Below are 10964 nucleotides of genomic sequence, written 5' to 3'. Positions count from 1 at the left end.
AAAAAGGAAGCGCGTGCTCCAGGCCGCCCCGGCCGCGCCTTCCGCAGCAGTCGGGGGTCGTGGGGGCACCCACCCTCCCAGCTGCGCTTTCTGTAGGGGGCACTGCTGGGTTGTGGTTCTCAAGTGGAAAAGTTCGCAGAAAACTTTGACTGCCCCCTGCGAAATAAAGCCCACTTTGTCATCTGACTGTGCCCGCCCGCCGGTGCCCTCCCGCCGGTGCCCGCCCAGCCGGATTCCAGGGCTCCGCGGGGCCCATCGAGTCCCAGCCACTGGCGCCCGAGCGCGGTGACTCAGGCAGGCTACGGCCAAGCCCGGGGTGGTGCGGCCTCGCTGTTGCGTACGTTGAAAACTTTCTCCCGCATGCGCAGGTGTCCCTAGCCTTCCCGCGGGAAAGGAGACCCGCAGCCAGCGTCCGCAGCTTCCGCCGGCCTGCAGGGAACGCGCGGGAACCGGAGTTTTTCCTCTAAAGGAGACTGTTCTGTGCGTAACTAAAAATTATGTAACAAGTATCTTTGAGGCAAATAACACAATGCATAAAAGAAAACCGAGAGTGCCAGCGAACAGGGTTGAGCGCATCGATGGCCAGGACAGGCTCCAGCCGAGCGCCGCGCGCCAGCGCGCACAGGGCGCACAAGGCACTGGCTCCCGGACCTTTAGCAAAGGTAAATCCGCCCATGGCCCGCGGCAGTTCCTGCAGCGCCCGCCCAGCTGGAACTCGCAGGGCGTGAAGAGGCGCCCCTGCAAAGCACTGGCTTCGCAAAAGGCAAGCGGGGAGCCCTGCGTGGACCCCTGGGATTAACGGACACCGGGGGAAATACCTGCCCATCAAGGAAGTGTTTGGTTGATTTCCCCACCAAGATCTGACCCTAGTCACATGGCCAAGCCTCCTCCCTCTTCAGGGGACTGGTATTGGTAAATAACAGCTGGCCTTCTGCATGAACATCAGATTCGAGCCATGGTCCCCATTCTGCTTCATTCTCTCCAGCTCTTGTCCCCTTGCAAAGAATGGGCTTGTTTACTTGTGCCTAGAACGAGGCCTTCCGCCTACGCAGCACTGTGTTTTAGTCATCTTTGTACCCGCTGCCATCTCGTCCGGTTTGCTACAGGCTTGGGATAAATGCCTTTTAAATATGTACATGAATGAATGACAGAACCGAGATGTAGTCCCCAGACTCCCTGACCTTTACCAATGACTCTAAACCTGTATAGACCTTTTTTGTTAAGAAGGTTGGGGTGGGGGGAGAAATGTTGTGTTTTCATAATCCCTGCAATCCATGCCCTGCCTGCCTCTCTGGGGTTATTGTGAAGATCAAATAAGATAAGTGAAAACACTGTGTAAACTATCAGGTGCTGAACAAATATTACATAGGATGGTTATTCATTCATTCCCTCCATTCGGGAAGCTTAACTAAGTAATTCCTGGTATTGTGTTTCAGTAGATGGCGGTCATCCTTCCTGGTCAGTCTTAAATATTTATTGTGGGACAGTCTCGCTCGCACATTTGGGAAATCAATCAAGCTTCATTTCTTTGAGAGAAACGAACAGTGTTTGCACACATAAATAATGAAAGAGAAATCCTTTGTTCCCCCAATATCCACCCCAAGCAACCCAAGAGCCCCAGAGCAGAGAGAGGGGGAATTGTCCACAAGATAGGCATAGCACCCTGAAGGCCACATCCAGGCAAGGGGCTATGTGCATGAGATAATGCTAAGTGAGAAAAGGGGCGCCCCTGAGTGGGTATGCACACTGCGGTCACATCCATGTACGCCTAGACCCACGTTGGACAGGAGCCGTGGAAGGATGTAAATCATTATATTTGAATGTTTCTTGGCTGTTTTATTTTCCTGTCAAGTGGCTTAAGCTTGATTTTTTTTTTTTTTAAGCATTCCCTCATGGCCAAGTATGTGTTTCCTTGGAATTGAAATCTAGGTTGATGGTTTTATATTTTAAAAGCTTTCATTGTGACTCATTCCTGGCCTGGGCTAGGATTCTGTAATACTCCCCAAGCTCACAGAGCCTCGGTGTCCTGTTTCTTGGGCTTTGTACCCACTTTCTAACATTTTGCTAATGGATCCAAGAAGTCACTTTTGGGGACAAGTGTTTTATTGTGTGTTTGTCATTCTAATCAGTGCAGAAAGAGACCATAAACATGCACTTTTCCCAAAGAAGCCAGATAACAGGGGCAGGGGAAGGTTTTTGAGTGCTAACAGGCCAGTGGTTAGACAATGACTGGGCAGTGGGAGACTCCTACCTATGGTGAGCAAGTGTCAGTGGGCCCATACAGGCTGAGCACAGAGTAAGCCCTCCAGCAATAGCCATGTGATTTATGCCACAGCAGGCTTGCTGTAGGAAGCTCAGGAGGGCGCTCCTCTTCCTCAAAGACATTGCACACTCCAAAGAGGAGAGCATGGTGGTGGGAACAATATCAGAGCACATTTTTGAGATCCTTATTCATGGCTTGGGAATCCAGATGTGTCTTCAAAGTACTCTCATGTAGAAGAGGGCTTTGGATGGTCCCAAATGGACATCTTTTAACTTTGGCCTTTTTGGTGCCTGTAGAAGGAGAGATGGTTATTCTTTTATCAGAATGAGCAACAAAAGCCCCCAAGCCTCAGAAATGTCTCATTTGCACAGAGCCGACCCAACAAGCAGATTCAGAAGCAGGAGTTTTGTAGTCTGTCTACCGAAATAGTTCTTCAAACCTTGAGGGTTTCAACTTCAGAATGCACTTCTGTGCTGTCTTCAGCTTTGACTACCCCTCTCCCAAGCAGGGACTAGAAAGAGACATCAGTTTTGTTTTGTGTAGATCCCATTAACTTTTTACCCCAGACAATTTGAGTGTGTAAGGACAAAATCTAGTGGTGACTGCATCTTGGTCTTGCTCAGAGACAGACCTGAACTCTTACCCTCAAGAAACTGCCCAGCCCCTCCCTTTGCCCCAATTATGGTTCTCATCATGTGTGCTTTTCCAGCAGCTTCCAAACCACCAGCCGGCTCTTCCCCTCCATCCATCCTCTACCCTGCAGCCGCAGTGACCTTTCCAAGGCACAAATCTGATCATGTCACTGCCTGATGGAGGCCCCAGAACAGCTCCCTCTGGCCATAGCAGCTGATCTCCGTCAGTGCTCAGTAGAAAGCCAGGTGCTCCCCAAGCCACTCCACACTGGGCGGTTGCTAATGTGAACTGATGATGTTCTTCTCTTGGTTGGCAGACAACATTAAGCTAAATGATGGAATGGTCTTCATCTTCAGTGTTTCTCCTTTACTCTCCTGAACCGTTGGTCCCTGCTACTTCATGGGTATATTAGAATACAGTATAGGACCAGCTTTGATTCATCCCAGGTGCGAGCATTTCCTCAGGCTTTTCTTGGATCCACCCTTGCTGGTATTCTGCACGCAGATGTTCCATTCTCTCCCATGACAGACAGATGGAGGGTTGGCATCCACAGCTCTTCCCAACAGGCCTCACCCCTGTGGATTGCTTTCTCTCCAGGATGTGGCTCAAAGACCCTTCTCTGCAAGGGTGTGCCCTTCCCCTTCTGCTTGGGGAACACTTCTTTCCAGACTTCCCCCCCCCCCGAAAAAAAAAGTCTGTGGAATGGGTTATGCATGGACTGATAGGTCGAGAGCTGAGATTGGATGTATTAAGTACCATAGAACACTGGACAGACAAGACTTGAAGTGGGTGGCATGGACAGAGAGTGGTTCTGTCACCCTCTCTGTGTAGTTCTTCAACCACACCAGGATTCTTGCTGTTTAGGAGTTCACCTTAGCACTCATTGCCTCTTCCTTCCTGGGGTCTTCATGGGGTTCCTTATCACCACTCAGGTCCACTCTATGCAAGGCAGGCCCCTACCTTGTTCAGCATACAGCGGGGACTCTTGTTCCAAGGCCCATGCTTGGTCAACCTTGAGATTCAAGTAGTGTCTAACATTCTGGCTTTCTGTCTCTGAGGCCAAGAAAGAGGCCTCTTTGGTAATAACACATGCCAGCAGGCATATCTGCATTCTCCCTTTTTGCTTTTTTTTCCAGGATGATGTTGACACATATGTACTCAAATAAATCAGCCTCCCATCTTAACCATCTCCCTTGGCAGGAACACTAAGTTGCTGTGCCAAGCCAGGGCTGGCCAGTATGACCCAACCCTTGAAATATAAAGGAAATCGTTGTGTTTTCATGCTAGCAGTTATTGACATGAGGCCAGCTCCTCAGTTTCTAGGTTTTTTTTCCCATGGTCATAACCGCTGACCTGCTCATGGTAATTTGTGTGATCCTTCAGTCCAGGGCTGGACTCTAGCCTTCTCCAGATGCTACTTTGTCACCAGAAGCCGCTCATTAGTCACATGGACATGCGTGGGTCAGGACACCTTTAGTTGCAAATGACAGAACTCAAATTAAATTGGCTTAAGTTTAAAAGCTAATGCTTTGGCACAAGTAAATAAAGAAATCTAGGCATGGCAGGATCCAGAGAGTCAACAGTACCAACGAATCTGCCTCATCTCTTCCTGTTTGGGGTGGATTCCTCCTCAGGCCGACTCTCAGGTTGGTATGAGGAAGTGCCACGCTGGCATTACACACAGTAGCACCTTGCAGGAAGAGTGCTTCTCCTGCCCAGTGGTTTCAAAAAAAGTCCTAGAATTGACTCTCATTGCCCTGTCTTGGGTCACATCCCTGTCCCTGCCCCCTAAACTGTCACCAGAAAGGATTGACCAACAGACTGGTCAGGTCTTGGTTACATGGCCATTCAGCACTCAGGTCAGCGAGGGTCCAGCATCAGATCTACTCTAACAATATGAACCACAGCTGGCTTTTTCTGAAATCAGGGTGTTACAGCCCAGAAAGGGCTGTGGGTTGTTCAAATGCAACAGATTTCTGCCTCCAGCCAGTGCTCAATCTACCCTGTCCTCTGCACATTGCCATAGGTCTCTCCTTAAAATGTATCACCCTGGCTTCCAGAACTTTGTAACTTGTTCTCCTTCTGGATCTCGGTAGCTCACCCACCAAATGCTGACTTTATACAAGGTTTTATCCCAGCTATTTTGCTGTTACCGACCATGATTTCAGGGACCACCTGCCTCTGGCCTTCCCCTCCAAACTCCACCCTCAGCCCTCACCTTCTCTCTGTGGACCTTGAGCTTCCAGCTGGCTGCCTGCACAGAGCTGCCTGGTTGTCCTGCATGTCCAGCATGAGCCGCTGGATTCTGACCAGAGTGTGCTCCCCTCCTCAGTTCCTGATTGGTCACAGTGGTCCCCTAAGTGGAGCCTTCAGGACCATCTGTGGTCCTCGGTCCTCTTGGCTCCTGCTACCTGCTGACATCCATGACCAGATTGCAAAGGATTCTGCACTCTCACTGTGGCCCACATCCCCTCCTGCTCCTCCTCACTGCCACTGCATGGCTCTTGTCACCTCTGTGGACCAGCTAGCTGGTCTCCACGTCTCCAGAGTCAGCTCCTGGCTCAGGAGGAGCTCTAAACCGTCACCTTTCTGAAAAGGTCACTATTGGTATTTTCTGCTGAGAAAAGGTCTGCCTTGTCTCCCAGCTGTCTCCTGGGAGAAACTGGCCCAGGCTTCACCTCCACAAACTGGAATACGCTCCCCCACAGTCCCCTGCCCAGCCCACCTCTGACACCATAGCCCTTCCCCAGAGAAGCCGCTGGCCTTGGGGGGTTATCCTGGATTCCCTGACAAGCCCTTCCCACCCTCAGCCATGGCAGCACCTTTCCTTGGAGCACCTGTGTGGTGATCCCACCTGGACCTGTGTGTTGCTCTACTTTCTCTTCTCCAGCTGGGGAGCTGGTGGGGGCAGGCGTGTTGGTGAGAGTGGGCCTGCCCCCCTAACCAGGAGCCATCCCTGAGCTCAAAGGCCTGGAGGGGCTTTGGGTTAATGAGAGGGTTGTGGACACCCAGGGCAGCAATTCTGACTTTGTGTCCCCTCTTGGCTAGTTCCCCCTCCCTTCAAAAGGCCAACTCCTCCTTAGCTGATGTCTAAGTCAGTTTGCACCTCCAAGTGAGATTGTCGGTGAAAAGCATGTCTCTGGTTCCTTCTTTCCCTTTTTTCCTTCCTAAGTTCAGTTCTAAACTTCGGTCAGTGTTTCCTTTGGCTCCATCAGATATGACCTACCCACGCCACCTAAGGGGCTCCACAGCATGCTTCCAGTCTTTTTGATGGAAATAAAAGTTGATTGAGCCAGACTGTATCCAGTCTTGTCAGGAAACATGGCTGGCTATGGGGTCTGGGTGCTCCATTTCCTCTGGGAAGCAGTGGTTCCAGAATCTGGGGAGGTAAGTCACACGCCGGGTGTCTTCTGAAGGAGTGACTTCCTGGGGGAGATGCTTCAGTCTAGGAATTAGGGTGACAGGACATGATGTGACTGAGAGTCACTTGCAGAAGTCCAAGACTAAGGGGGCAGGGCAAGAGAAAAGCCTCCGTGAGTTCCCTGTGTGACACATCTCCCACCATGGCAGTTAGCAGGACGGTGACTTTTAAGCCCTTGCTGATTCCCTGGGGACAATATCCAGCAGCCAATGAAAGAACCAATCGACCCCTTCAGACAGGAGCATCAAACAAGCCCCACATGGTGGGAGACACTAGCGCTGAGAAAGATGCTCTGCACTCAGAGAACGCGCGTCTAGCCAGGACACAAACCAACAGATGGGAAACAATCAGTGAGCAATGGGGCTTGAAGAAATATGCCCAAGTGCCTACAGAGGTGGCGGCAGTCCAGAGAGGGAGAGGCGGTGTCTCAGGGAACGCTGCGTTCGTGGAGCTGTGAGGAAGACCTATGCCTTGAAGGACAGGAAAAGGAGGGAGGGACCCCAGACTGGGACAGTGCAGTAAAGCTGGAGAAGCAGGACTCTGAAGAAGGCTGGAGGGCCAGCAAGCAGCGATGCCTCTGGAGGGGAGGGTGGTGTGTAAAGTAAGCGTGTGGGATTTGGAGCCTTGAAGAAGAGATCAGCATCTTAAGTCTGTTGTTCTTTGGATACACAGACATCTGTTGAGTACCTGACTGTGCGTCAGGTACTGCAAATTGTCTTGGTGACTCAGATGAACTTTAGGACACAGGGATAGCAGACACATCAATATCTTATGGCGAGTCTAAGTGCAGTGTGCCTAGAAGCCAAAGAAAGGCATCCAACCTGTGTGAATCAGGTTTCTGTCACTGTGACAAAACACCTGAAACCATCAACTCATATGGAGGAAAAGGTTGATTTTGGATCACAATTTCATGGTTGGTTGGCTCCTGCTTTGGGCCTGGAGCAAGGCAGCACATCATGGTGAGAGAACATGGTGAAGCAGGACCAATTACAGAAAGAGCAGAGGCCAGGGACCCAAGAGCTTCTTCCAGGACATGCCCCAACAACCTTACTTCCTTCTATTAGCCCCACCTCCTTAAGATGCCACTGCTTCCTAATAGCCTCACAGACTGATAACCAAGCCTTTGGCTTTGGAGGGTCATTTAAAATCCAAACCATAACACAACTAACTTCTAAAGATTTAGGTGAATATCCTGGAGGAGGTGGCATCTCTGCTGAACTACAGATCAGCCAGGCATAGATCTTGGCGTGTAAAAGGATCTTCACTGCAGTGCTGTTTATCTCCATGAAAACGGAAGCCATCTAAACATCCAACTGAAAGCAACCAGTCAAACAAATTGTGGCCCATGCCTGTGGAATCCCATGCAGCCATTAAAAAAATAAATCATTCTATATATTTTAATTTGGAAAGATATCCAAGATACAGTGTTAAAAGAAAAAAAACCCACAAAATCCAGAATTTCACATAAGGAAGTAAAAAATATATATTTTGTTGGTGAGTGATTAGGCCATCTCTGAAAAGAGACATAAGGAACGCAGTATAATAGCTGTTTCTCCAGTGAAGGGAGCTGGGAGGGAAGGATGGACAAGGCTGTGATTCAGCCTTCTCATGAAACAGCTTCCAGAGGTGTTGTGCAAGGCTGGAGTCTTTCACGGTGCTAAGGGTTCCTGCGGGAAGGTGGTGGCAAGGCTCAGGGTTCTGGACTAAGGGGTCAGCCCCAATGGGCCTGGGCTGTTTGGGGAGGGAGGTGGGGACTTGGAATAAGGATGAGGGGCAGCAGAGGCTGGACTTCACAGAGATGGATGTGCCAGTCTCAGGAGGTCCTGCTGGATCCCAGAGCCACCCCAACACTCCATCAATCCTGGCTGCTGTGGACCTGCGATGACGGCTGGGGAATGTTCTCACTTGGCCAGCCCGGCTGCATTTCTTGGAATTCTCTTTCTTGTGTATTTACAGTTCGGATGGGCCTCAAGGGAGCTTCTTGCAAGATGCAGAAGGCAAGGGAGACAGCAGCCATTTTTTGTGGCTGACACAATTGTTGCTGATCTGCTGACCTGGCTTCGTTGGTGTGAGGCAGCTTGAAGCTCTGCCTGCACCTGGGCCTGGCACCCCTCCTGCTGTCTGACCCCTGGCCAGGTGCATGTGCTCAGCTCTATGACGATGGGCTCAGTGCCCACAGTGCTAGGTGCCCTTGCCACTGTGGTCAGGGGCATCAGTAATAGCCACAGAGTCCAGCGTGTTGTCCTAGAGCTCCAGCTCATGCATTCCTCGTGACAGACAGTCCTGGGAACCTCAGGCCCCAGCAGCAGCCTCGAGATTACTCCTTAAGGAGGTCCCTACACAGCTCCACAGATGTCTCAGCCAGTGTCCCTGCCGCAGCCCCTCACATATTCACACCCACGGAGCTCCTGATTCTGCCTTTCTGGTGGATAGGCCCGTCGTAGGCCAGGTGCTCTTCCTGATTCTGAGAAGACAACGACAAAACCAATGCCTTCCCACCCTTCATTTTCTAAGAGAAGGATCCAGAAGGCAAGCCACAGATACTGTGGTCTCTGAGAGGGATAAGTCCCGGAGGACAGGAAAGAACAGACCGCTTTGATAGGCTTGGGGTGGAGGGGTAGTTCAGGGAGGCCTCTCAGAGCCAGTGACATCATGCCCCAAAGGGCCGTGGGGCACAGCCATGGAAGAGCCCTGGGTAGAGAGTGCTGTGAGGGCAAAGCCCCGTGGTGGCCTGGACCCAGAGTCTTTGAGGAGCAGAAAGGAGCCAGGTAGGCAGGAGGAGATCAGAGGAGGGAGAGCTGCCAGCCGAGCTGAGGACCAAAGGCTGGCTCTGATCTTATTGGGCTTGGATGCCAAAGTGGGCCTGGATTCAATTCTCAGAGCATCCTGGAGTTCAGGCATCTTTCAAAGTTGGCCAGTTGGAAGACCACACTCGGTTTTCCTTTGAGCACCATGGATACAACACAGTCTTGTGTGTGCTCTCTTGAGAGAATGACTCCAAATGGAGGTGCAGTGTGAAGCTTCCATCTTAAAGGGTAGGATTCCCAGGGCAGATGGGTGAGGCTCAGGATCTTGGGACAGAAAGAGAGAGAGACTGTTCTCCGGGATTGCCTTGGCTTGACTTACAGGCCTTTCCAGCCTCCCGCGTGCCAGGAGGGCCCAGCTTCCTGCTGGCCTGGCCAGAATTCCATCTTTCCAAGGAAACCAGACTTGTTCCCACTAGAAAACTCTTTCCAGGACCTCTGATAAAAACATCATGTGAAGTGGAATAGCTCACTTGGCCTTTCCTTGGGATGCCATTAGCAACCTCAAACACTTCTGTCTTGATTCAACACAATTTCCTACCCTGATGTGCCTGGAACCAAAGCAAAAGGAAAAACAGAAGAAAGCAAAAAAGAAAGGTGTTAGGAGTTGGGTTGGAAGCAAGGGAGCAGCCAGGTAGGGTGGGGTTTCTGGAGTCCAGCAGAGAGGAAACGGGGCAGGAGACAGCCATGCCCAGGAGCTCACTGGTCAGCCCACACGCTCCGACCTCTACTCCATGCCTCCTGGCCTCAGCATCTCTTGGAAATAAAAAGTTTATTAGTTCGTTATTATGCCTAGAGATCATATAGCCCAAAAAAAGGGAAGCTATTTGCCCCAGGCCACACAGCTAAGCAGGGGCATTTTGGCCTTGAAGCTAGTTCTTTACACTCCTGAGTGCACCACAAACATTGCCATCTTCCCCAAGTCCCTGAGAAGAGCAGGACCTTATCCTATATTTGGTTGATGGGACAATGTTGGTGTTCTTTCTGTCTTTAGGTTAAGAGCACTTAGATCTAGGTCCAGTTCAGAAATGGGGTGGACAGGTGTGGCAGGCCAGCTGAAGGGGACCACGTACACATGGAGGAAGGACTCAGGTCTGTGTGGAACTGTGCATTACCGCTTAGCAGACAACGGTCAGCAGGTGGACAAGGCCTGGTCTGCCTGCCAGCTGTGCTCTCCGCTCATTTTAAGACATGAAGCTCTGCCTTCAGGAAGCCTTCCGAAGAATGAGTAGATGCTTTGGTAAGCATCGTTGCAACTTGCTCTATTACTGGACTCATGGTCGTCCCAGCAAAGGTCTCAGAACCGAGTCTCAGTGGCCTGAATTGGGTGACCAGTCATCAATGGCTATCTCCAGGGGACTGAGCCTCTGCCTGGCCTGAGCAACAGCTGGGCCAGGCTCTCAACACAAGGGGTGCTTTCTCAGGGAAAATTGGGGCGTTGTCACCAGCACACCCTGGTAGGCAAGGAACAGTGAGCCCCACGGACCTCAGATGTAGCTTTTCTTATCTTCCTTTCAGAACCACGAAGAGCTGCAGAATTGTGTGTACCTAATTCATTTCTGTGCTCTCCTCACCCAGAGTGAGGGCTTTGTAAATATTTGTTGGGTGAATGAAAGAATAAATGAATAGTAAATGGATGAATGAACCTCTTGGGAGATAAAGGCAATCCTCTCTGGGGGGGGCGGATGAAGCAGCAACCCCCGTGCAGTGCGGTCAGGGGTGGCTGTAAGCTTCGTGCTGTGGTGTGATTGGCCTGTGCTACAATCTCTGGTGGCCAGGCTGTTTGGACAGTGTGCAGGGTGGCAGCAGGCAGCACCCCTGCCAAAGGCGCTTAGGCCTGAAG

Source organism: Spermophilus citellus (genome assembly GCF_964194105.1).
Source record: "Spermophilus citellus genome assembly, chromosome: 4".
Classification (NCBI taxonomy): Eukaryota; Metazoa; Chordata; class Mammalia; order Rodentia; family Sciuridae; genus Spermophilus; species Spermophilus citellus.
Note: the sequence above shows the minus strand (reverse complement) of the source record.